The sequence below is a fragment of the Bubalus kerabau genome, chromosome 3 (assembly GCF_029407905.1).
Source record: "Bubalus kerabau isolate K-KA32 ecotype Philippines breed swamp buffalo chromosome 3, PCC_UOA_SB_1v2, whole genome shotgun sequence".
Lineage (NCBI taxonomy): Eukaryota > Metazoa > Chordata > Mammalia > Artiodactyla > Bovidae > Bubalus > Bubalus kerabau.
The window spans coordinates 33789951-33817148 of record NC_073626.1 but is presented as its reverse complement, the minus strand read 5'-3'; the positions used below and the strand labels follow the sequence as shown (position 1 = coordinate 33817148).

General features: G+C 40.6%; 1 protein-coding gene and 1 non-coding gene across 9 annotated transcripts in view; both read right to left on the bottom strand.

Annotated features, from left to right (window-relative positions):
- Nucleotides 1–27198, bottom strand: part of SUPT3H (SPT3 homolog, SAGA and STAGA complex component) — a 413877-nt gene that overhangs the window by 37144 nt on the left and 349535 nt on the right. The gene's annotated exons all lie outside the window — the stretch shown is intronic.
- On the bottom strand, nt 27024–27096 carry TRNAG-UCC (transfer RNA glycine (anticodon UCC)). Its single transcript has one exon. It is a non-coding gene; the product is annotated as a tRNA-Gly (tRNA).

The following is a 27198-nucleotide window of genomic DNA, read 5'->3' as shown; positions in this document are numbered from 1 at the left end:
TCCGGGAGGAAGAGATGGTGTATACCTGGGGCACTTATTTGAAACTCTGACTTAGACAGAGCAGCATACAAAACTCACTTTTATGAGGAACTCAAAGTACATCACACATTATGCAGGACCTGCCACTTTAACTGAGGTCTCAGAGCACTCACTGATCCATAGCAACTGAGACAAACTCAACAAGAGGCACTGCGGGCTTCAGCAACTGTTGAGCATGCCAAAGCATCTAAGTTAGAAAGTCCTATCTAAAGTAGCTTTGGTTAAGTAATAAACGTGAAAGTTCTGCTTCTAGGAAAATGGGTAACTGGTATCAGTTTAATAAGAGACCTGTGAGGACATGAGATCACGAGGCTGCTCAATGCTCTCCAACAGGAACTATTTCAATATAAGGAAACGACTGGACAGAGAGTGAGAGAGAGATCACCAGCCATAAATCAACCAAAGGCTTCTCATGCTTTCATATACCTATTTAAAAATTATATATGTGCGTACGTAGATTAGAAAAAATTTTAAATGTTAAAAATGCTAGCCATATAAGAGCAGTCTGATGGTCAAGGAGATTTGATTACTGTGTGGTGAGACGGGCCTGCTTATCCAGTTTCCTCTAAGATACGAGGGGCCCATGTATCACATTCCCACACAGCAACAAGAAAGGTTATTATGGCAGTGACTATGAATAAATGCTCACAGCAGAATGAATCATATTAAATGCACAATGGTGTCACTTGCTTTCAGCGTGATCAGAGAGACAAAGCTCAATGAAAAAGACCCAAGTTCACTGACTTTTGAAAAGAAACACGCTTGTTGTGGAAGAATATTGTTACCTGGGCACGTTGTGGCCACTGAGATGACAAGATGAGATGACAAGATCAATTAGATAAGAAAGTACCCAATATTGCTAGAAACTTTAGAAATATTAACAAATAAAAGTCTGGTTTCAGGACCGTTATACTTTGGCATGGTAACAAAATACTTCTTGGTGGCAGAAATTATTCTAAGTTAGCATCCTAATGATACACACAGAAAGCCTTAGAAATTCCAAGAAGGCATATACACATAAACAGAAATAGAATAAAAACAACAGTGTTTCTTAATCTGATAAAGAACATCTTACAGCTAACATCAAAGAAAAATCCACAGCTAACATCAATTTTAATTGTGTAAATTTGAACACATTTCTTGTAAGACCAGAAACAAAGCATGATATCTACATTCCTATTCACAATCAATACCAGTGAAATAAAAGACATACAAACTGGAAATGCTTCAATAAAGCTGCCTCTATTTACAGATAGCACGATTGTCTACGCAGAGAACAGCAAAGAACCTAAAAAAAAAACATAGATACTAGAACTACTGATTTTAGCAGGATTTCAGAATATAAGGTCAATATAAAAATGAATTTTATTTATGTATGTTAGCTATGAACAAGTAGAAACTGAAATCAAAAACAAGTGAAAAAACATGAAATACACAGGAAAAATTTTAATAAAATACATGCAAGACCTGTACAATGAAAATTACCAAATACTGGTAAGAAAAATTAAAAAAAACACTAAATAAATGAAGAGCTATGCCATGTTCATGGATCACAAGGCAAGGCAATATTGTTAAGATACTCTCCACAAAGGTATCTACAGATTCAGTATAATTTGCTTCTGAACTCCACCAGGCTTTTCTGTAGAAAGTGATAAGCTGATTCTAAATGAAAAAGCAAGGGACTTTAAACAGCCAAAAAATCTTGAAAAAGAATGAAATTGGAAGACATATACCACCTGATCTCAAAACAAGTAGAAAGCTAAATTAGTTAAGTCAGTGTGGTAACAGCACATATACAAAGATGCAGGTAGAACAGATACAAGCGTGTCAGATAGAGTCAGATGTATGTGGTGCATTTATTTTCATCAAAGATAACTCAGTGAAGGAAAGGATAATCTTTTCAAAGCTCAAACAACTGAACATTCATATGCAACACCCCCCACCCCAAACCCTTGATCCTTACATTATACCAAATACAAATAGTCATCCCTTGATATAAGTGGGAGATTTACCAGGAACCCTGCTGCTGCTGCTGCTGCTAAGTCGCTTCAGTCGTGTCTGACTCTGTGCGACCCCATAGAGGGCAGCCCACCAGGCCCCCCCCGACCCTGGGATCCTCCAGGCAAGAACACTGGAGTGGGTTGCCATTTCCTTCTCCAATGCATGAAAGTGAAAAGTGAAAGTGAAGTTGCTCAGTCATGTCTGACTCTTAGCGACCCCATGGACTGCAGCCTACCAGGCTCCTGTGTCCATGGGATTTTCCAGGCAAGAGTTCTGGAGTGGGGTGCCATTGCCTTCTCCAGGAACCCCTAAGTATGCCCAAATTCGAAAATGCTGAAGTCCTGTAGCTGAACCTCAGTGTCCATCAGCAGATTCAAGCAACCTCAGATGGAAATTTAGATCTTTGGTATGTTGACTCCTCAGATATGAAAAATACACAAGGACCAACTGTATACTATTGAAAAAAACTGCATATAAATGGACCCACACAGTTCAAAATCCTATTGTCCAAAGGTCAAATGTATTAACCAGGAATGAATCACAGACCTAAGCATTAGAAACTATAAAACTTCCAGAAGAACAAAGGGAAAAATCTCTATGACCTTATGATAAGCCAAGATTTTTCAGCTAACACACACACAAAGACAAAAACTGACAACCTGAACTTATAACAAGTTTTGAACTTCAAAACTTATAGACACAAGAGAAATGAGAACATGCCCACATAAAGACTTATAGTGTATGCTTATATATTTTAATGTAAACTTTATTTATAATTGCCCCAAATTGGAATTATCCAAAATATCTATTAACATAGATAAATAATGATTATGGATTCACAAACAACACGGATGGGTTTTAAATGCATTGTGATAAATGAAATGTCAGACTCAAACTGGTACAAATGTAGGATTCCATATTTATATGACATTCTAAAGGCAAAACTATAGGGTCAGAAAACACACCAGTAGTTGACAGGGCTGGGGATGGGAGGGGAAAAGGTTAAGACTTTTTTTTTCTGCAGCAGTGGAAATTCTCTATATCTTAATTGTGATGGTTATATGAATATATATATAGTTGTCAAAACACATCAAACTATATACTTTTAAACAATGAATTTTATTGTATGTAAATTATACATCAGTAAAATAAACAAACAAAAAACCCCAAATAAATATGGCTTTTCTGGGGATGGTCAGGATTTCTACATCACAGGCAGGAGGAATATTTGAACTTGAACAGTGTCAGGAAATGAAAGATGACACTTAGTAAGTTTCCAAGTTTTTGACATGGCAGCATTCTATGTTTTCATTAGAAGGGTGTAGTTGAACAGAAAAAAAATATGTGGCTACAATTATTAAAACCAAAGTTAAATGTGTACATATTTATAAAGTCAATTCAATTTGGCAAAAATGAATTGAATGCCTACTATGTATCAGGTACTGGCTGAGGTACCACATGGGAGGAAAACAGATGTGGCATAAAACAGCGTGTCCAGGACACAAATGTAGGAGATCGAAGCCATCCATTCACATTCTATCACTGGAAATTATTAACATCCAGTAAAAAGCCCTGAAACTGTATCACTTGGTGGAATGCCTGAAATCTAATTCTGGATAACTGTCCTTTGATACAAAGTGCATGAAACACCAGGTTTTGAAAAATTGTTCTGGACCATCTCTGACTCTTGCTGCTTTTCACCAATCTGCTCTCCAACTTTGCTCCTTTCTGCACGATAATTTTTGACATGACAATCATGAACTTTTCCTCAACTTAATGCTAAAGGCTAGTTATTAATAAAAATATAGCAGCTGGGTTCACTGATCTCTTCAAGAGGCAGACTTAAATATTCCAACAAGTGAACCACAGATGACAGTGACAAGATGCTCAATAGTATAGACACTGGTGAGGAGCTTTAGAGCCCAACAATAAACCATGTGGAGCAGACAGCAAAAGAAACAAAGAGAGCTTTCAGAATCCAAGAAACTGGGGAAAGGAGGTAGGAAGACGGAGAGAAGCATATATATATTGCTGGGAAACGAGAAAGGTCTTTGCAGAGAACATGGGAGGCGTGGCTTTTCTGAATATTTTGGTCTTTCCCCAGTAGAGAATATTTTTCAAAGAGTAAAGAAAGAATAACTTTACATACCAGGAATGGAGTTTTTAGCATTACAGTTTCTTTGACTTTCTTGGCTTTTTCTGTGTTGTTTAAAAACACATAAATGTGACTTTTTCCTGGTAACTGATGTTAAGGATCAGACTGAACCTCTGGGCATAAATCAGGACAATGCTCTGGGAACTGGACCCTGAGCACAATGAAAGGCAAATACTTTGTTTCTTGAATTTTATTTTGGGACTGTGCTAACTACTATATACTTTTCCAAATGCTGATACAGTTATTTTGCTAAGCATAAAATGCCACTGTCTTTCTTGCGGAAAGATTTTTTTTTTGGCATTTCCGTAAATGACCTGAGACTACAAGTCTGGTCACAATCATAGTGTCTGCACAATAAAGGGAAACCGGCCATGATTAGTTCTAACAACTCAGATTAGCCGTTAGATAAATATTTACTAGAGGGAACAGGAATTGTGAAAATAACACTTAATGCTCATGTTTATGTATACCTATTGCCACTTGACTCACTCGATAGCTATCATATTACTGGCTGAAAACTCACTTTTCAAGTGGAAACTGAATCTGAGAAGAGTTTTGTCACTCCCCTCTGCTTTTTCTTCTCCTGCTCTGATTCTCCACCTGATGAGCTGTCAGCTAAGCTCCTATAAGATGATGCTTGGAAGCCTGTCGGCCCCACCCATTTTCATTAGACACATAGACTCTTCTACTGTTGATAGTTATCTCTTTGGGTCCATAAATTCCACCTTTGTACCTAGACTTTTGGAGACCTTCTTTTTTAATCTCTCTAGCACAGTGATTTTTCTCACTAGCAGCTGATGGTGCCTTAGAACCACCCGGGAATGTTGTAAAATCCTACGGCCCAGATGGCACCCCTAGATAACAGATTTCTGGAAGTGAGGCTGGGGCATCAATTCCAACATTGAATCCGAATGGAGAACCACTGATACAGGAGGGGGAAACAAATCAAACCCTCTTATGTCTTTCAGGATCATTCTGAGTTTTAATTCCGGCTGCCTGCATCCCTTGTGATTCAACAAAAATATTAAAACATTACAGTTATATGCTGTGTACACGGGGGCTTCCCTAGTAGCTCAGTTGGTAAAGAATCTGCCTGCAATGCAGGAGACCTGGGTTTGATCCCTGGGTTGGGAAGATCCTCTGGAGAAGGGAATGGCAACCCACTCCACTACTCTTGCCTGGAGAATTCCAGGGACAGAGGACCTGATGGGCTACAGTCCATGGGATCGCAACGAGTTGGACATGACTGTGCGACTAACTTTCCTTTCCTTCTGTGTACACTGTTGTGTGAATATCTGCAACTGGCTTTTTCTCACCAGGGTTTTTCTGTCAGCTGGCTTATAAGAGAACCTTTTCCATTATATATTAAAGCAGTCCAAACTGCTTGCTCTATACACGTTTTCCTTGACCGACGCTCATCATTTAGTTTGAACTGGCACCAGTGTGTTTTATGTGCCTCTTTGCACAGTGGTTTATGACTGACAAGGTCTTCCTAGAAGCATTTGCTCATGTGCACCCCACCACAATTCTGGATAGCGGGTGGGACAAGTAAGCCCATTTTAGATGAGACAACTGGTGGAGGGAGGTTAAATGACTTGTCTGAGCCTCCGAGTTCAGGAAGGACTAGGACACAGACACTGGCAGGACTAGAAGCCAGCACATTTAACTCCCCGCCCGGTACAACTTCTGCTTTCACTCCTCTCAGCCTTCCTCTGAAGAAGAACAGAGGTGAGTCAGAGACAGCTTTCTTGTTATCCTCTGACTCATTTCAATTCAAATGTGACATCAGAAGCCAAGTTACAGCTGAAGCACTGGGTGCCATATATGGAATCAGTCTAACATAATTTAACGAGGTGCCCGGAATACAGTATGTGGTCAACAAATATCTGTTGAATGAATAAATACACAAAATCCTACTTACTTGTGGCAAGGTATATCACCTTTCTATAGAGAACAGCTCTGGAGATAAGCACTCCAAATGAATCCCAGTTTTCATCTTGGTTTGATCTGCCTATAACCCTAAAGATCTGGAGGCAGGGTTAGAAAGAGGAATTCAGCAGGCTGAATTAGTCTTGGAGGAAGACAGAGGCAGACTAATGGACAATAAGACACATAGACACGGTTCTCTATTCTTACTGTCTGGAAGAATAATCTCAGGAAGTAACTCAATGTATGCAGGAGAAAATATTAACTGACAACAGCTTATAAAAAGCTACATATTAAATGAAACTCACTGTGCAGGAAGAGTCAGGGAGAGCTATTATGGCAGGTCAACCAGATACACGATGTGAAGCACAGCTGCAGAGGCTGCATGCTCATATATTTATGAAAGGTATTTCACAGTGTTGGTGATGTATTTAACTGGGGAGAAGATAGTATGTATTCGTAATAATGCCCCCAACACACCTGGCCAGAGGACCACCACTGACTGACATCTAAGGCATGCCCAGATGCCACTTCCTCTTCAGACATTTCCACTGAGAAGTTGAAAAGTGGATATGAGGCTAAGAACTGGCCAGAGATGATGTGAGTATCAAAATGCTAGTAATGATGGGGCAACTTCTAAGAAACTCAGTCAACAATTTTGAAAAATTATTATAGTAAGATGTATGAGTTTCCCAGGCCAGGTGGCGCTAATGGTAAAGAACACGCCTGCCAATGCAGGAGTCTTAAGAGACTTGGGTTTGATCCCTGGGTCAGGAAGATCCCTTGGAGGTGGGCATGGAAACCCACTTCAGTATTCTTGCCTGGAGGCTCCCATAGACAGAGGAGCCTGACGGATTACAGTCCATGGGGTCGCAAAGCAACCATGGACACAACTAAAGTGACTTAGCATGCAAGATGTATGAATGTTCAGACTGGATAGTAACAAAGCAAAAAGTGACTTCAAGGGGCCTAAGGATTGATCTCATTACTGCAAAATAAAACAAACTAAACAGAAAATTGTTTGACTCATGTCTCCCCATGTCTCCTTGCTCATTTTTCTTGCTTCTTTTCAGTTTTTTTTTTTTTTTTTTTCGGTCTTTCAGAGTTTCTGGTGGGGCTTTGGAGAGACACACACTTCTTGACATATATTAGGCAGGTCCAATCCAGATGTATGTTTTTTGAATTAAGACGGCTTATTTAAAGCAATAAGAAGCTGCCACAGAGTAGCCAAAATTATAGATATTAGGGATGGAAAGGACCTATTAGATCATCACACCTGTCTCCAAGGGCCAGTGCCGGAGAAGCAATCGAAAGAAAATGACCCAGTTGCTCCAACTGCTCTCTGTGGTTAGCAAGACAAAAAAACATTTTCAAATAGAAATGAGTCTTGGAAATTTATGACTGAAATATAGAATGCTCTGTCTTTTTTTAAAAATTATCTTCTTTGTCAATCAAAGTCTGGGGAAGCTGGGCTTTTTTGTTACTGGTTTTATATACTATCCATCCATCTATCTAAATGCATCTGGATTTGTGTGTATACAGAACACATACAGGCACTGTGGGGTCACCACTTATGGCTTTCAGTCACCTCTTGCATAGTCACATATATATTCCTAATAAACTACTGACTCATCTAGAGGTACAGATTCAGATTATGTTCCAGATTTGCTAGTCCAGGAATCACTCCCGTAGACTAAGTCTTCTCTTTTCTGGGAACTCAAGATTTAAGGAGGGCTCTGACCACTGGCAGATGATGCACACAAACCCTGAACACAGATCCTGGGATAGAATTCTAATAGATACCAGCGTCAAGGTCATGAGGATTTCTCCATGGGCAGAGACCGGAGCAAGGAAGAGCTGTTAGCTTTCCTTGCTGGAACACTTCCAATCATTTTGAACGACACCTTTCCATGGGACTTTTTAGATATAATATTTTTGAAGAATTTGCATAAAAAATTTACGTAAATACAAGAGTAGGATAAAAAACATCAGTATATAAGGATTAAAGAGAGTCTCCCACACTGGCTGGGATGAGCAGAATGTGGGGACGCATGAGATTGTGTTTCACTGGGAAACAGGAAGTGTTGAAAGGACCCGGATGTGACTCAGGGCAGTGAGTAGGCCTGTGTTAGTATCTACCCCAGTTATGGCTGGCAGCACAGAAAGACATAAGGCAATTATGGGGAAATGAATCCAACCTCAAACTGTTCTACCAAAACACTCATTCTCTAAAACCTGTGCTGGCTATAATTGAATTATCAGTGAGAAAAGTGTGATTTCTTTATTAAGGAGCCATTGCTAAGTGGAAACGTGTCAAAATATTCTCTAAACAGTCTTTTAAATTTCCATCCTAAGGTAGACATATTGTCGCCTTCTAGGTCCTTAAAATAAAAATGTGATAGAAATAATTTTTTTAAAAGATTCCATATGGTTTACTATGCCCTTGTAGTAAAAATACATAAAAGTCTTAAGTTATGAAACACTACAGCCCCTTCTCTAATTGATTCAGTTGGTGAAATCTTGGTGTCTGGACTTATTTCTATAAAAAGCTGGGCATCAAGCCCTTGGTCAAGAATATAAACTCCTACTGAACACTTTCTATGGGAAAGTTTAATACTGACTCACACCATTTTGACTTGTCAAGTCTTTTCCAGGAACTTAACCTGCCAAAGGGATGCAGACTGACTCCTGTTTAAAGAAGAGGGGCGCACAGGTATTTCCTGTGAATCTGATGCCAAAGGAAATGGAAAATCCATCATCCTTGGACATCTGAAGACCAATCCATGGTAATGATACCATATCTTCTATTTTCTAGCCTTGGGAAACTCAATAGACCTTTGCTTCTAGTTCTTATTGTAGTCAAGTGAGTAAGGAAGAGGCTCAGAATCAACTATTTAGAAGCAGTTAAGCCAGAAGAGGAAAATGGGCACCTGAGGAAAAGTGGTTATTGGTGACACCAAACTCCCCACTACAGTCACTCTTTCCATTTTGATTTCTTTTACCTGTCGACTAGTTCCACTCTTCTATTTTTCCCCTAATTATGCACAACACATGGCTGTGACATGCTCAGACTCTGGTCAGCTTCATTAACCTTCCTGAAAGCTACACTGTGGAACTGAGAGTCTATAACATGGCAGCCATCTTAAAATGGCTTTAGAGGTCGAGTTTTAGCAAGGCTTCAATTTTGCATTTTTAACTTAACTTTTGATTGTAAGGTTATTGAAGGACTGAATCCTTTGAAAAAAATTGAATGGAGAAGGAACCCTCTCGTCTCCCATGCCTCGGCTTCCTCTCTCTACACTCCCCTTCTACAAGAAATAGTATTTATGAACATCAGAAGAGAATAAAGATATTTTAAAAGTGATGTTATGTTTACCCATTTTTCTGGTTTGGAGAACAGATTATTTTCACAGAAGAACAGCTATGATAAATTCTCTATTTTTTTTTTTTACCTTTTAGTGTTTTATTAAACAAAAGGACGATTAGCACACAAATAGTCTTGTTCACCCACAAAACCCACAATTAATTTGCATAAAGTAAATGCTGCCTCCTAGAATTTTCCTTCGTGAGCTGACCTTCAAGGAGCTAGAGGGAACGGATGCTGGCGCACTACTGCTCTGCCCAACAATGGGATTTCCCCCCTTATCTTTGGGAGGTTCCCTTCCACTACCTGGTTCAAAATTATCCTGAACAGAAAGCTTTAAGTTGATATCCTAAACATTTCTAAATAATGTCCCAGTGGCTGTAGAAAGTATTTTACCCAGTGGTTGCCTTGCTCTTCTGGAGACAAGAGAAATATGCTTTGTTTCTTTATGATAATTATAAAGGCTAGCATACTGCGTTTCCTCTGTGCCAGGCACTGCTCTGAGCACCTTACTCATATGAACACACCTGATTCTGACAATAATCCTACGCGGTGGGTGCTACCAGGAAGGCTATATAATGTGCCCAAGGTCACTTATCCACTGATCAGGGGAGCCATGATGTGAACCCAGGCAGCCGCTCCAAAGTCCATATTCTCAAACTGGATGTCATCCTGGCCTTGAATCACTGACACCTCGGGAAGCTCTAAAATCATCACAGAAACACATACTCACTGAATGCACGCATGTAACGAACACATGCTGAGTGCTGACTCCATCTCTAACCTTGGGCTGCGCTCTAGAGACAGAAGCGTGAACACGACTCAGACACCACTGGCATGGTGTCGGTCATTTCAACCAGTGAACAGGTACACCATGCTTGGGGCTGGGATCTGCATGTAGGGTTGGCCAAAAGGCTCACGTGGTTTTTCTGTAAGATGTTATGGAAAAACACGAATGAACTTTTTGGTCAACTCAAAAGTCAAAACACAGGCGGCCCCAAGTAGGGGAATAAAAATGAACGCAGAGATGGCAATAACAGGCCAAAAAAGAACTGGCTGCAGCCAACTTTCCCAAAGCAAAATGCACTGTACCAACAACTCTCTGCAGGCTCTTAGAGTAACCCCTGAACTTGTCTCCCTTGTTTGCTTGTTTCTGGCCCAGGGGACATTCTCTTCACAGCACTCATCAATCCTTTATCATCTACTTGGAGTAGGTGAGAGTCAGGGAGTGACTGTCACTCACTGACTTGACTGATTGCAGTCGTGAGTCAGGAAAAGCTCACACCAAACAGTAGATACCATGAGTCATTCGGTTTCTCGGCTGAACCTGGTTACTACCTGGTGGGACTGTGCAGGGGGTTTGACATCATCGAACAGCTTCCCCGGCAGAGGGTCTTCCCCCTCCCCATCTGCTGCCTCCCCTGGCCAGGGTCCGCCTTTCTTCTCTTTCTACCTCTGTAGATCCTGCTCCAACTGCCAGTCTCTCTCTGCACCCTGTCCCTACCCCTGTGCAGGCCCCAAAACTGCAAGTGTAGGCATTTAAAATACACCTAAAGAGTGATTTAGAAATATATTATTTATAGAAAAGATAAAAAGAAACATTTACCATTTAGATAATTCTTTTGTCTCTTAGAGATTTTTCTAACAGAATCTGGGAACAGGATCAGTTCAGTTCAGTTCAGTTGCTCAGGATAGCTCTCTTTAAATACCTGAAGGTCTAGCTTAGGAAACAGGATTAGCTATCTCCCTGAAGTTCCAAGAACCACCTCCCTGCCCCAACGCCCTGCCCTGAGATAAAAACAGTATTTCCTTATCTGAAAGATAAAAAATGAACACAAGGAAGCACAAAATGTGTTCTTGATGAGGAACGTGTTAGAATGAAAACCACCACAGTGTGCATTCTCTTCCATTCAGCTCCACAACCTGCAGTTCTTGGGCCATCAAAGCACACTCAGGCCTGACGGAGAAACTCAGGCTTTGTGATTTCAGCACTGAAGCTCCTCCCATCGCGTGGAGTTGCGCATAAACATGCTGCATTTTCTTGAGAGGTCAGAGGACACTGCATGCTGAACCCTGCCCGCTTTGGCCTGGATCGCTCTACCGTGGAGGAGGGAGCTGGGTGGGCTGGAGCCCCATCTCTCGGGCTGGCCAGTTCTGATTGGCAGATGCTTCTTTCTATCGAGATGGTAGTTTTTCACCTCCTGGGCTTGATGGCCCACACTGTAACAGATAAGGGGCAGCAGGCATCCTGTCTCTGGTGCACTCAGAAATGAATGCAAACTAATGCAAAACAGAATCAGAAGGCTCTTCCCCCCCGCCCCCCTTATTTTGCTCTCCTAATGAAACTGTCACTTTTAGTCATAGAATGGTTTCTTCATATCTTTCCGCTACTCCTACTGTGCAGCCATAGGTACTGATTTGAAATGTGTTGTATTTGACTCTTTGTCAGTTCCAGTTTCTCAACTATTGCAGGGAATCAAAAATTAATGTACAGCAAAGGCCACTATGACAGAGATGGTGTGTGTATGATTTTGTGAGCATATGTACATAAGGCAGATAGATGTCAAATATTTTCATACATCATACACACCCCTTATATAAGTGTTCACATCCCCCCATCCCCCATTTTGGTTTAAGGATCGCCTTTAGGTCCCTACCCACTGCGCTTCCTCTGATCAGGGACATTTCTGATTGTCTAAAAGGCAGCCATTTACATGACCATTATACTTAATAAAGACTGAAGAGCGTCCTACTGTCTGTCACTTGGCCTACTCAAGCTGACTGTCTTTAATAGTTTCAGTGAAAGTTGTGTGAGGAAATAATATTCTATGGTTCGTGGGTCCCTGGGGAGGAATATGGTCATTCCCAGAAGAGTTTCAGACTTTGCTGAATCTGCTACTTTAAGAGTAAAACAGGAAGTTCAGTCCTCTTTTATTGTACCTTTTTCGTTTTTGAAAAGCTGCCCAAATAGTTCCAAGTCGACTTGAAGCAAAGTTATTCATGTCAAGAAGCCAAGATCTTTCTCCATGGTTTGCTGAATGAGGAAGGAAGAAAATGGTTTGCACTCAGCTGTCCTTGGCTTCTTCGGCTTGGGCCAAAGCGCCAGGAAGGAGAAGGAATGAATAAGTGAAAGAGCTGGTGTTTATCTTTTAACGAAATCATGATGTTCTGCGCTCAGCTCCGGCAGTCAGATGTGGCCGTTGCATCTTTAAGACAGGGAGTCTCTCCTCAGAGAGACGACACCCTAATTATAGTGCTGCTGCCGGAGGGAGCTCACACATGCAAACCATTATGTAAAATATAATTTCTTTTTCTTTAGGAACACTCAAGATCATTAGACATGGTTTCTTCAATGCTAGAAAATCAGGCCAAAAATGAAAACAAACAGTTTCAAGTATTTGCAACATAATTCTCGCATGTATTTATGGAAATAGAGTAAAAGTGCCCTAAAATGTGGTTTGACATTTCATGCTGCCCTGTTATTTCTATTTTTCCAATTCCTTAACATGTGTCCTCTTATCCTATATCACTTTAGTTTCACTGTATTTCAAATATTCACTGAGCAATAGCCACAGTTATTACCAAATAGCTGTGCTTCGAGGGAGCTAGTGAACAACAGGAAGCAGCCCAGAAGCTTGTTGTAAATTAAGCAAACTCCTTGTAAATTAAACACAGTAACATATGAACACAAATGCAGGGCATGACAACATGACATAACTTTTAAAAACAGCAATTAAATGCATAGCACTGCTTTCCCTAATGATGTGCTATGCTAATTCAAGGCTAAGGTGATGATTCTGTTGATTTAACAGTTTAACATGGAACTCATAAATGAGAATAAAATCTGTAATAAAGAAATCTTGGAGACTATAGCATTTATGAGGATAGAATTAGGTATGTTATTATATAGGAGAAAGATATACATTTCAATTCAATCCATTTTCTATATCATAAACTAACCCGAAACATTTCAATTTTCTGTATCATAAAGTATCCCCAAACATTTAGGCTGAACAGTAAGCAGTCTTTTCAGACTGAAACTAATATATCCCTTTCTTAAATATTCAGGTTCTCAATGGGATATTGATTGGCAAATGATCTTTTTCATTTTTCTTGTCTGTTTTGCTTCTTTCACACTATTTACCTTTTTAATCTTTTAAAAATAGATATTCTGAAAATACAATGGAAAAGACATCATTTATAATATCAGTATCAAACATAGAGTACCTAAGGCACATGCAAGTTTGAGCTCAGTAAGAGGACACAAACGGAAAGAAAAACATATTCTCTGAACATAGATGGGTTTGCTGAAAGAAAAGAAGGTTCGGTTTGGGGGAACAGCCTTGCTGGAAGGGACCTGCCTACAGTAATCTTTTGCATTCAGTGGTTTACTCTGCCCTAGAGGAAAAAAATATCCAGATCAGTCGGGTTGATGTCTATGTTTTTAAAGTCCATGTTCAGCTCAATGTTAACTGCCTTTGTTTTTGTTTTTAACGTGCCTGTTGATTTATTCAGATAAACAGGTCATCCAGCTTCTACCATCACAATGCTATAGCTATTATGATGTGGCATTCTAAACAGATTTTCTTTCCAAGTCCTTTTCTTTATTCCACAGGTCAGTTTTCTTTAGTTCATTTTTCCTACCTGGACCTTTGATGTATAAAAACACCTTTACACATGCAGCCACTTCTGTACAGGACAAAAGCATTATAGTTAGAATTCCTTGATAAGAACTCTCAAACTAGCTGAATTGGCAACTGGCAATAAGCTCCTATAAGATGCGTAGAAATGAAATGAGTTTCTGCTGTGGTGGCAACAGATGAAACGTGCTATGGATGGGGTAATGGGTAAAGCAAGGGAGGGAATCAGTGACTTTGCTTTCTGTTCCCTGCTTGGGCTACATTTAACTACTGGCAGGTCTCAGAACACAGGCCACTCTCTCTTCCTCAGGCCTCGATGCTTGATAATCATGCTGATGAGGATGATCCTTCTGCTTTCCCTTGACTAACTTCCACTAGTCCTTTGGGTTTCAGCTTGGATGGTTACTTCCTCCAAGAAGCTTCTCTGACCATTAAGACAGAGATCGGCTTCACCTATGTGGGTCTCCAGTCCCTGATGACCCTACAGTACCATTAACCACACTCCATAAGAACAGCCACAGACATTCCTGTAAGCTCCTTAAGGGAGGGAATACGGATGGCCTTTTCAGAAATTTGGTTCCAGCAACAGACACTTAGCCGCCCATGTAGTCAGATACCAATAAATACTTGTTGAACAAATGAGTAAGATGCTGATACAGATGACAATGCTTTATAATATCTTCATTTACCGAGTACTTACCATATGCCAGGCAATATTCTACCTTTACATTTAATGCTCACAGTGATCCTAAAAGGCAGGCACCATGACCACCCCCAATTTATGGATGAAGAAACAGAGAACCCTCTGCATCTTTTTGAGCTGCTTTGTTTGGAAATGCCTTGTCAATTTAGGTGTATTTAGCTAACATGCCAGGGAAAAAAGCTGAACTGAAAGGTAATGGCTGATAACAGATCAAAATAATTATTAGATTGAACCATATGAAACGGCTGACATTCAATTGGTTTTGACTTACAAATACGGCAGTATCATATGGTTCAACCTCATATATGGAGTTCAGCTACAGCTCAGTCTTCATCCACATGCCCCATCCCATTTACCCACAGCTGGGAAAAACACCACACCCCTCCGTACTGTCATGCTCAAGAGTGACAGGTATATGGACAGGGACTACAGAAAGCATTTACGCATAGGATTCTTTTTAACTGTGCCAATGAAGCCTTGTATCTATGGTTGTCTGAGACGTGATGATCTCTTTGCCGTAGATAACCCTCGGTGAACGGTGACATTGGTCATAACACATTCTGCTTATGTAGACCAAAGTAAGGGCCCCAAAAGAGGTAAACTCAGTAGCATGTTTTCCCCTAGTTTTAGGTCATATATGATGACATAAAGCCAAAGGTAAAAGAAGAAAAAATAGAATCTGCAGTTGAAAATGATTTAAATTTGCTAGTTTCCAGCACTTTTGGAATATAGCCGGGGTTAATTTGGATTAGGCCTGCATTGCTCTAACCTGAAGTGGCCTAAAAAAATAGACTTGATAGAAAGAGGTTAAAAAAAAGGAGAAAGTGCACCTTTTTTTGAGTTGTATGTAACTCAACACAACTGACAGTCTGTTCTCCAGTGGCCCAGCCCTGGATCCGAATGTCTTATTTGTGTCACTCTAGAAAAGCGTGATACTGTGTCTCAGTGAAAGGTATTTGTGATGAAAATAACTTATAGGCTAATCCCAGACTCCATAAGGCAAATGCTCACAGGAGGGAATAGACCTGTTTTCAGGGGAGAAACATTTTTAGAGTTTGCTGGAGATTTTTATTTCAAAATCTCCAAATTCAACAATTCTTCAGCCTCTGTAAACTTTCAGATGGAAAGCTCCAATATTTAGAGTAAATAATGTCTAAGCTTCCCCTTCACAGCAAGTTTTCTTTTTCTCCCCTGTCATAAGAGTGTTATATCCTGGCAACTGAAATACAGAACCCCTTTGTAGTAAAGCTATCACACTATACCACTCAGAATGTGTTGCTAATGAGGTTATTGCTTAATAGAACCATAGAAGGACATTGAAAAAAAATACCCTGACAAATGTGTTGACCAAAGGATGCCAACAACTCTCCCAGGGTTCTGTCCGAAATTCAGGGATTTTTTTTTTTTTTAAGTAAAAATGAACTTTAGTGTATGTGAAAAATCATAACATTGAAACATAAGTCCATTTATCTTTTAACTATTTTTCTAGTTCTCTTCCAAAATTTTACTGGTTATTAAAACACTGCTGTGTAAATAAAAATGTTCTGCTTTATAACTCACCCCCTATTTCTTGTCCTTACAATATAATAATGTCATTGTTTGTTATATCACACTTCTCCTTAAAGTAGTAAGGCTTGATGTGAAGGGCTTTAAATAGCAAGCTGAGGAAGGGCTCATGTAGGAAAATGAGACTGGGGGATCAGATACAGAAGGGGAGTTCAGAGAAGGACTCTGAAAGACTTCTACAATTCTGAGCCTGGAAAGAGTTTCCATATCATGATTTTCACAGAGATAAGCAGAGCTCTTCATGAACATCCTCCTATCTGCTACGTGGGCTGTTCAAGGCTGAGCTGTCCATTCATAAGGTCATGGGGAATGCATTACCAGAATTTCAGTGAAGCCATTCCAATTCCCAAATTGGGAATATAGCTGCAAATAATTTAACCCATTTCATTAGCATATATCCTTTGCCTAGATGAGTAAAAATGCCCACTTCTCTTTTGAGAGATTCACAATCAGTTTCTTCCTGTACCCAACTATCTTGAGTCTTTAGGACCACCAAAAATGAGAACTCATGGCAGTCTATAAAATGTCAACACTCTCAAAGATAAAACACATGCGTTGTAATTAGAATCACAGACTGTAGGAGCTGGAATGGGCCTTTGAGGTAATTTAGTTCAATCTTCTCATTGTACAGTTGAGCTTGAGTGACTTTTCCAAATGTTATCCAGCCACTTAATGGCTGGACTGGGAGTAGAACCAGGTCTCCTGACTCCTACTCCACTGCTTTTGCCATTAGGACAGGCTTCAGCCATGATATACTATTTAGACAAGGTCAGTAAACCCAGGCACTATCAAGACTTAATGGGAAGGGATCCTAGTAACAAGGGGCCTTAACAGAAAACCCCCTGTATCTAATTCCTACAGGTTTAAGTTGAGGGGTAACTTGGTACTCTTTCAGCATGAAAAGGCAAAGGGAACTGTATAAACTGGATCCAGTTTTAAAAGAATCTGAAATGTTTAAAAAAAAAAACTTGCATAAAAATTAATTTAGCATGTATTAAATGTAGAAATGATGCTAAAGCTGAAACTCCAGTACTCTGGCCACCTCATGCAAAGAGTTGACTCTTTGGAAAAGACTCTGATGCTGGGAGGGATTGGGGGCAGGAGGAGAAGGGGATGACAGAGGATGAGATGGCTGGATGGTATCACTGACTTGATGGACGTGAGTGTGAGTGAACTCTGGGAGTTGGTGATGTACAGGGAGGCCTGGCATGCTGCAATTCATAGGGTCGCAAAGAGTCAGACACGACTGAGCAACTGAACTGAACTGAACTGAAATGTAGAAAATTGACTCTACCTTGGACATTTTCTTTGTCTCATATATTGCACCTGTGTTAACAGGAGTGAGGAATTTCTGTTGCATGAGATAGTTTTTCTCCAATGAATGTATGTTATAAACTAAACTCTCTCCACTGATGGTTAACTTTGGAATCAAGAGACTTGGTTCTGATCTGGGCTTTTCCACGAATTAGTTTAGATACTCTTACTTCCTGAGTCCCAGTTTTCCAGTCCATAGACTGAAAAGGTTGTTTTTTTATTTAAGTGTATTCAGAAATGGAAGTTCTATGACAGTGTCCCAGGAGTTGACAAAGGAGCCAGGGGAAGAGTGTGGGGGAGGCCAAGCAAGGAAGTTCTGAGTTTTCCACCCCAACCTCAACTGGGCAGTTCTGCTTTGATCTGCTCTTGATATTAAGTTAATATGGAAGATTTTGTTTGAAGAACAAGTTAAGTGGTAAAGTTTCAAAACTACCCAAAAGTTGAGTACTACAATATTCCTTCTAACTCTGTTGGTCACTCCCCAGCTTAAAAGTCCTGCAACTGCACCCCATCAAAGATTAAGTTCAAGTTCCCAAACACAGCATTTCTCCCTGCCTCAGTCCCCACCTCCCCTCTTCTCCTCATCTCCAGTCATTCCCACATATGCTTCATGTGTTAATGTTTTCAAGTTGCTGGTCATTTTCTGACCAGGCAGTGCTGTTTTACACCTCCTGGGATCTCTGTTTTTGCTCATGTTCGTTCTGCATCTCTTCCTTCTGCTTGACTAAACTCCTCTTACCCTTCAAATCTCAGCTCAGGTAAATCTTCCTTTATGAAGGCTTCTTTGAAATGGGACCAGGCTTGCTTCTGAAATGGGGCCAAACTTGCTTCCTTTCGGTCTTATGAAAGATTATCAGAGCAATTAAACATTATAATGAAATTATATAATTCTACCCTGTCTCTTTCAACTGGGCTGTAAACACCTCATGAGCAAGGCCTTTCTCTTGTACATTTGTTAAAATTGGAAGAAGAAATAAAATAACTTGAACTTGATCAAAAATTTTACTTTCAGAAATTCTGAAAAAGGCTTTGATGATGCATAGCTTATTCTCTTGTTAAAAAACCTATCCAAGCTAATGAAGAACTGAGTCTCCACAAGGATATGACTGGTATTGATAAGAAGCAGTAGGAAGGTTCAGCCAGAGATAACAGCACTCTATTTACTAATAAAAAGTGTTTTAAAAACTTTCCTCAACGGAAAAAAAAAAAAACACTGGAAAAAATCATTAATTAAAAACAAAACTTACTGGTTAGAAAGCCTACTTGGCCTTAGATCTCTTTCATTTTTCCTTTTAAATCAAAACAGATCACCCACCTGAGATCGTGAGGGCAAGCCTGGAGCTTGGGAAGAGCTGTCAGTTTGGTACAGCCCCCATTGAGGCTGCTAATGACTCACAAACTTTCATACGTCCTCACTTCCTCACCCCCGATGTAAGGGGTGTGTGCTGTGCTTAGTTGCTCACTTATGTCTGACTCTTTGCTACCTCATGGACTGTAGTCCACCAGGCTCCTCTGTCCATGGGGATTCTTCAGGCAAGAATACTAGAATGGGTTGTCATGCCCTCCTCAAGGGGATCTTCCCAACTCAGGGATTGAACCCAGGTCTCCTACATTGCAAGGGGATTCTTTACCATCTGAGCCACAAGGGAAGCCCAAGAATGCTGGAGTGGGTAGCCTATCCCTTCTCCAGGGGACCTCCCGACCCAGGAATTGAGCCAGGGTCTCCTGCATTGTAGGTGGATTCTTTACCAGCTGAGCTACCAGGGAAGCTCGATTTAAGGGGAGATGGCACAAAAGTCTGCATGAGTCATGTTTTGTTGTTGAACTGGGCAGTTAGGAAGAAAGAAAAGATTAACAATGATGAAAGCAGAAGGTTTTAGTGTGAATCACAGGAAGTTCAGTCTTTTTCAGCACCAGCTGAGGTGACAACTCCATGTATGGCCCAGAGGCAGCACGAGAAGACGTGAAACCATTTGCTCGACTCACGTCCTGAACAGTGCTCTGGCCTCATGCACTTATTATTCCCCACAGCCTTCAGGGGTTGCTTGAGTGGAAGTTCTAAATTATTCCTCAGTTGGTAAAACATTAGCTCCCTGTCAGGCAAGTAGGAAGGAGTGATTAAAAGCAGTATAGACACAAATCATTACCTGGGGCTGCTCTTGAGTCAGAGGAATAACACGTTCAGTCAAGAGAAATTCCTCAGTTACAAAGAATATCCAAATACCTAGATATTCTTAGATATTATGGAGAGGACAGTCAAAGGAAGCGTTATCACGGTCCTTTAACCACAGTCATTAAATAGTAGCAACTTGAAGATTCTATTTCTCAAATAAAATGAATTAAAGTCACTATAATTACTGAAATTCAGGCCACAGATGATTAATCTTCAAAGAACCTTTTAGCTTGTTTCTTATAAAGGAAGATGCAACTTTTATTTTTAGTAAAATACACAAGATAAGTATTTACTAAATGGCCCATCTTCAGTTCAGAAAAAATTAAACCTCTTCCACTACAAGAAGATCCAGCTAGTCTGAATTCTAACCTCCCTTGCTATCTCTTCTCACAAGTACTTTTTTTTTTTTTATTTTTTAAGAGGTAATAAGCAATCCCACCCCAGTGCTGATCTGTAGTCTCAGCTTGCCTGTGCAAGCCTGTGTCACACACGTGTGTGACACATGGTGGAATCTCATTGGTTCACAGTCCTGCAAAAACCACAACCCCCCAACTTTCGAGAAAGCAAAGGCCTCTTAACCTAAGTGCACATTAGCTGCTGGCTCGGGCAGGCTGGATGATATGGAGGCCTCCGCAGCGGGCAGGCGCACCACGGCCAGGCCCTCATTAAGCTATTGAGTTTCATTCCAGTAACCGTTCAAGTACATTCTTCGTTGTACCAGAAAGTGTGTTTGTTTGATACTGGTACTTTGATGTCCCCCCATCTACTCTTCCTCCATACTCCCTCATCCCTGCACCCCTGTTTTGGTACTTGTTCCTATGCTAACACACAAAATATCAGTAATTCTCAATGGGTCTCCTGGTCATTAGTGCAAATTAGTGAGGTTTTACTGAATATGGTCAGGTTTGATTTGCCAAGTTCTTTTCCCGTTAAGGTTTTAAACCCATGTGTATTTCAAGGGAAATCTAATTTGTAGGTTTCGGATTCATTTACACTCAACTCACAAACGTGGTTCTGTGAGTGCCTCCATAGCCAGTGGACAAGAAGCCACAGGAGCTGGTTTCCCTTCCTTTTAACAAGTTCTTGTTAGAATGTTTGCTTTGAAGTAGGTATTTAGACCATGCTGGAAGCAAATAGAACTAAACCCCAAGAAAATGTAAAGTAAAATTTAAAAACCAAGTTCAAAACGGGTGTTTCTTGCCCCCAATAATTACACGTTTTAAAGACAAAATTCTTAAGCATGGAACCATCCATTTCAGCCTTTTAAGGATGATGTCACCACCTGCCTGCCCAGAGGAGGCCACGCTTCATGATGCTTCCATCTTGCAGGATGACAAGGGAATCGTCTGTGAGTAGGTGACTTTCTCTGCTTAGCCTCTGCCCCATGAACTCTGGGCAGGCCCTGGGCAGCTGCTGGGCCACCCGCTCTGCTCCACCATCCCACTGGGACTTCACTGATGGCATCTTCTCAGCCGCCATTTCTGCCCATGGGTGTTCCCACACCTACTGACTCCTGCCTGTCTCCCCTTCTTCTTAGCTAGCTCCTTAGTTCCTTCTTAGCTCCTTAGTTCTTGGACTTCACCCCAGCCACAGCTTCCTGTGTCCCACCTCCCAATAGGACAGAGTCCTTGTCATCCAGTCATAGATCCCTAATCTGCTTTTTGTCTGAGGTCCTCAACTGCGGACCAACTGCTGCAATCCTTGCCCCTTGTTCTTTGGCTTCCCGGCTGGGCTTCTGTGATGACGGCCTCCTTCGTATCCATCTATACCACCCCACGTGGTAGACCCACTGCTGACTTGGGTTCCTGTGTGTCACTCCGGTTTGCTCTGAATAAAACGGCCAAATCTCACCGATGTTTCTACTACCCATTTCCATCAGCAGTAGGATGGGAGTCTTCAGGAGACTTCTTGTCCTTGCGGATGGCAAGAACAGTGCTTAAAAAGGCAGACCCTCTCTAGCTGTGTCAGCTGTTGTCCAAACATCAAAAGTAAACAATTCTCCACACTGAGAATATGTTGGTTTGCCTCCCCGCCACCCCACTCCAAGAGTGTCTGCCTGGAATAGCATATCACACCCCAAGAAGTGCGGCAATTCCAAAACATCCTCTACCAGCTGTCTCCTGTACAAACAATTCCTTCCAGGACTTGGGAGTTCACTTCAAGTGACTTGGGAGAAAAATTTCCCTGGATGCTGCTAAATACTGGCATGACTCATTAAGACAGTGGTGAGCTCTGAGTGGTGAACAAAGAGCTGAGATATGAACCACTAAGAGCAACTAAGACTCCAGCAGATTCAGACAGACTTTAAATTGCAACTGCTCTGAGAAATATACAACTAATTCAGGGACTAGCAAACAAGGCCCGTGGCTATATAACTACAAATATATATATATATATATATATATATATATAAAACATATAGCTGTATTATATAGTTGTGTTTTATTATTATTATAAATAAAAGCAAAAAAAAAAAAAACCCCAAAACTAAGCCAATTATGGATGCCTACCTATGAATGAACAGTCATGTATGGATGTGAGAGTTGGACTGTGAAGAAGGCTGAGCACCAAAGAATTGATGCTTTTGAACTGTGATGCTGGAGAAGACTCTTGAGAGTCCCTTGGACTGCAAGGAGATCCAACCAGTCCATTCTGAAGGAGATCAGCCCTGGGATTTCTTTGGAAGGAATGATGCTAAAGCTGAAACTCCAGTACTTTGGTCACCTCATGCAAAGAGTTGACTCATTGGAAAAGACTCTGATGCTGGGAGGGATTGTGGGCAGGAGGAGAAGGGGACGACAGAGGATGAGATGGCTGGATGGCATCACTGACTCGATGGACATGAGTCTGAGTGAACTCCGGGAGTTGGTGATGGACAGGGAGGCCTGGCGTGCTGCGATTCATGGGGTCGCAAAGAGTCAGACATGACTCAGCGACTGATGTGATCTGATCTGATGAATGAGCAGGGCTTCCCCAGGTGTCTCAGTGGGTAAAGAATCTGCTTGCAATGCAGGAGCCACAGGAGATTCAGGTTTGATCCCTGGGTTGGGAAGATCCCTGGAGGAGGGCATGGCAACCCACTCCAGTATTCTTGCCTGGAGAATCTGATGGACAGAGGAACCTGGTGGGCTACAGGCCATAGGGTCGCAGAGTCAGACGTCACTGAAGCTATTGAGTACACAGGCACACATGAATGAACAAGCCCTTTACGAATCTGCCTGGAATCCTTTACTCTCACACTTTTAGAGAAGGCAGTGCATGATCCATCAGAAGATAATCATTATCTCACAGGCACCAGGTAAAGAGTCTCTAGAAAGGACTTTCTGATGCTAATGCTAGTCATTCACTCATCTTCACTCATTCACTTCCTTATTTATCCAACTTTACAAGGTGACAACCACATGTTAGGAGACACTTGAGATTCTCTCTCTTGGTTGAGAAAGAATTTCTAGGGATAAGAGTACAGAAGAGAAGTATCTTTTTCCATTTCCCAACCCTCACATTTACAATCAAAGCAAAAGTAGAAAGCAAATTATTTTGAAGTCCATATATGTATATAAAAGTACTCAAATGCCTATAACCTGTTTTTTTCTAATTTTCTGCCAAATATGCTTTTTAAAAAAGAATTGTGACATTTTTCATTCTATTTCTCAAGTCTTTTTAGTGATTTAAATAATGATGCTTTCACAAACTAGTATATGTTATAACTAGCTTCTACTAATGGAGCAATGCCCCTTTTTTCACAACAAAACTCTTTCAATTTAACACATACAGAACATACTGCTAAGTCACTTCAGTCGTGTCCGACTCTGCGTGACCCCATAGACGGCAGCCCACCAGGCTTCCCCGTCCCTGGGATTCTCCAGGCAAGAACACTGGAGTGGGTTGCCATTTCCTTCTCCAATGCATGAAAGTGAAAAGTCAAAGTGAAGTCGCTCAGTCGTGTCCAACTCTTAGTGATCCCATGGACTGCAGCCTACCAGGCTCCTCCGCCCATGGGCTTTTCCAGGCCAGAGTACTGGAGTGGGGTGCCACTGCCTTCTCCATACAGAACATAGCATGATTTAAAATGATGATCTAAAAGAAAAAACATTAAACATCAGTAAATAAGATGAATGTTTAGGTACTGGTGTTTGGAACTTAGTTTGAAAAGCTTCAAACAAAAAAGAGATGGTTGATGAATGGAGAGTGGACAGATCTGTAAGAAAATAAGAAGAGTAAAAATATTAATTGTGGATACAGGTGGTGGGTATATGGGTGCTCACCATAACTTCTATCAACTTTTCTGTAAGCCTGTGTGTTTTATGCTACAGTTTCCATTATAAAATAATGGGAAAAAGGTTCATCAAGAAGTCATTTCCACTTCTATTTCTTTTACACATTTGTTGAGGGTACATTTATTATTTCTCTAAGTTTGGAAGCTCGTGAAATTTAACATTGTTTTCTTTATAACCTATAAAGGAGGATAGTGAGTACAGACCACTTGAAATGAAGAGAGGTTCTAGAGTGAAATATCCAGAGGAACTGCTATGGATTAAATTGTGTTTCCCTCTCAGAAATCCTATGTTGAAGCCCTAATGCCCAATGTGACTGTTTTTGGAGGCAGAACTTTTAGGAAGTAATTAAAGTTAAATGAGGTCATAAGGGTGGGGTCCTAACCCCTAGGATGGGTGGTTTTATAAGAGGAGGGGAGTGCAAAAGACCATGTGAGGTTATAACCAGCGAGTAGCTACATGCAAGCCAGAAAGAGAGCTCTCACCAGGGGCCAAGCTGGCCAGCACTTGGATCTTGGACTCCAGAACTGTCAGAAAAGAAACATCTGTTATTTAAGCCACTCAGTCTATGGTATTCTGTAACGGCAGTCTGAGTTGACTAATACAGAGCCTGGAAGTTAAACATCTGTGGATGTTTAAGAAGTCTGCATGCAGTTAACACAGAGGGAGAAGAAGATCTGAATCAGTTCATTCAGAACTAGAATGATGGAATGTTAGAGCTGGAAGAGGTTTTAGCAACCATGTCATCAAAATGCTCATACAGATGAGGGAACAGAAGCTCACAGAGGTCAAGTGATTTGTCTGAGATCCTTCAGGGAGATTAGTGACACAGCCAAAGACTTTAAGCCCAAGCCTCTTGACTCCTGCTCTTTTCGCCACATGACACAGCTTCAGTAAATCAACCCCCCTTGAGCCAACTGTTAGCAGCCAAAAATCTAATTTCTTTTCTTCTACTGAAATCTACTTCAAGAATTCAGCCCCATTTTTTTTTTGACTTTGTACTTTTCTCTCTACTCTTACATTACAAATTCCCTGGTGGCTCGGATGGTAACGAATCTGCTTGCAGTGAAGGAGACCTGGGTTTGATCCTGGGGTTGGGAAGATCCCCTGAGAAGGGAATGGCAACCTACTTCAGTATTCTTGCTTGGATAATTCCATGGACTGAGGAGCCTGGCGGGCTACAGTCCATGGGGTCACAAAGGGTCAGACACAGCTGAGCAGCTAATTCAATATACCCTACAGTAGTCCACATCAATTTACTCATACAGACTTCTACAGAGAAGTCTTCTGAACAAATACAAAATGTGTATGGTTTTCCAGGAGTCACATATAGATGTGAGAGTTGGACCATAAGGAAGGCTGAGCACCAAGGAATTGATGCTTTCAAATGGTGGTGCTGGAGAAGACTCTTGAGAGTCTCTTGGACAGCAAGGAGATCAAACCAGTCAATCCTAAAGGAAATCAACCCTGAATATTCATTGAAGGATTGATGCTGAAGCTGAAGCTCCAATACTTTGGCCATCTGATGCAAAGAGCCAATTCACCAGAAAAGACTCTGACGCTGGGAAAGATTGAGGGCAGGAGAACGGGGTGACAGAGGATGAGATGGTTAGACAGCATCACCGAGTCAATGGACATGAATTTGAGCAAACTCTGGGAGATACTGAAGGACAGTGGAGCAGGGCATGCTGCAGTCCACAGGGTACAGCAAATAGTCAGACACAACTTAGCGAAAGAACAACAACAAATACAAAAGAAAAGTACACACACAAAAACCAACATTTAAATTGAGACAGATGGTGACTCAATTATTCATCTGCAGGAGAGGCCTGTGTGCCCAAAGATAGCATAGGTGTACACTGGAAGGAATCTGACTTCCTAATAGTCGCCTATTATAACACATAAAGACATTCTAGAAAAATAATAAAAATGTATTTGTTTTCCAAATTAATCATTTATAGTCTAATTTAGCACAGTATTACATCTTTATAACATTTAAAATATCCATTTTGATAAAACATTCTCATAAACAGGCCAAGAAAACCAGGTTAATAAGCCTGTGTGTTTTATAGGGCAATAAAATAATACATTTTTATAACATTTAAAAATAATATAAAATATAAAATTGAACAATATAATAATTGAACATTATTTTGTTAAAAAGTTATTATAGAACATTTTATTTAACTTTCCACTAGGTAAATGAGAGTATGTGAAGATAAATACTCTTAATGATGTGGATACAATGGAAATATGCCAATGACGTCCAGAAATGGTAATAACCTATTAGTACCAGTTGATATTTAAAATTTTTAAACAATTTTTAAATTTTCTGCATCAACTTAGCTTCAGCTACTGAACTGGGCCACAAAACAATCCATTCCATAATTTTCCTTTTTATATATATGTCTACAACTATATGGTGTGTTTGTGAAGTAACTTGATTCATCACCACTGAATCTTTTCAAAAGAATGTGTTGCAAGCTCTGAAGATAATTACCAGAGAGTAATTTCAAAAATATTTTGAGTGAAGACAGCATTGTTTAAAATTGGAGAGCTACTCAAGGACATTTTGTTTTGAAAGACATGGCCTTTGAGAAATAACGCCTTGGTTATATTTGAAAACAAAATAGGAAGAATAATAAAACTAGTCAAATTGCTTCTTGTTTCCCCTGTCTTTTTAACATGGCTGAGATGATGCTGGCACTGTCTGGGAGTGTGGTGTATTCCTAATGTAGTAACTGCATAGAAGACAATGAGATCTTGCTTTTCAAGCATTCACCCAAAGCAGAACAACACTTAGTGGAAAAGACTGGAGAACAAAGACTCTATTGTAATCTTTGCGCTGTGCAGCATGTGGAATCTTAGTTCCCTGACCAGGGATCGAACCTGCGGCCCCTGCATTGGAAGTACTGAGTCTTAACCACTGGACCACCAGGGAAGTCCCCAAAGAATCTATTTTAAAACCAAACCATTACTTACTACTTTAATTGCCTGTACAATAAAAAATGGAATTCATGCCTCTTATCCAAATAAGTGAGAA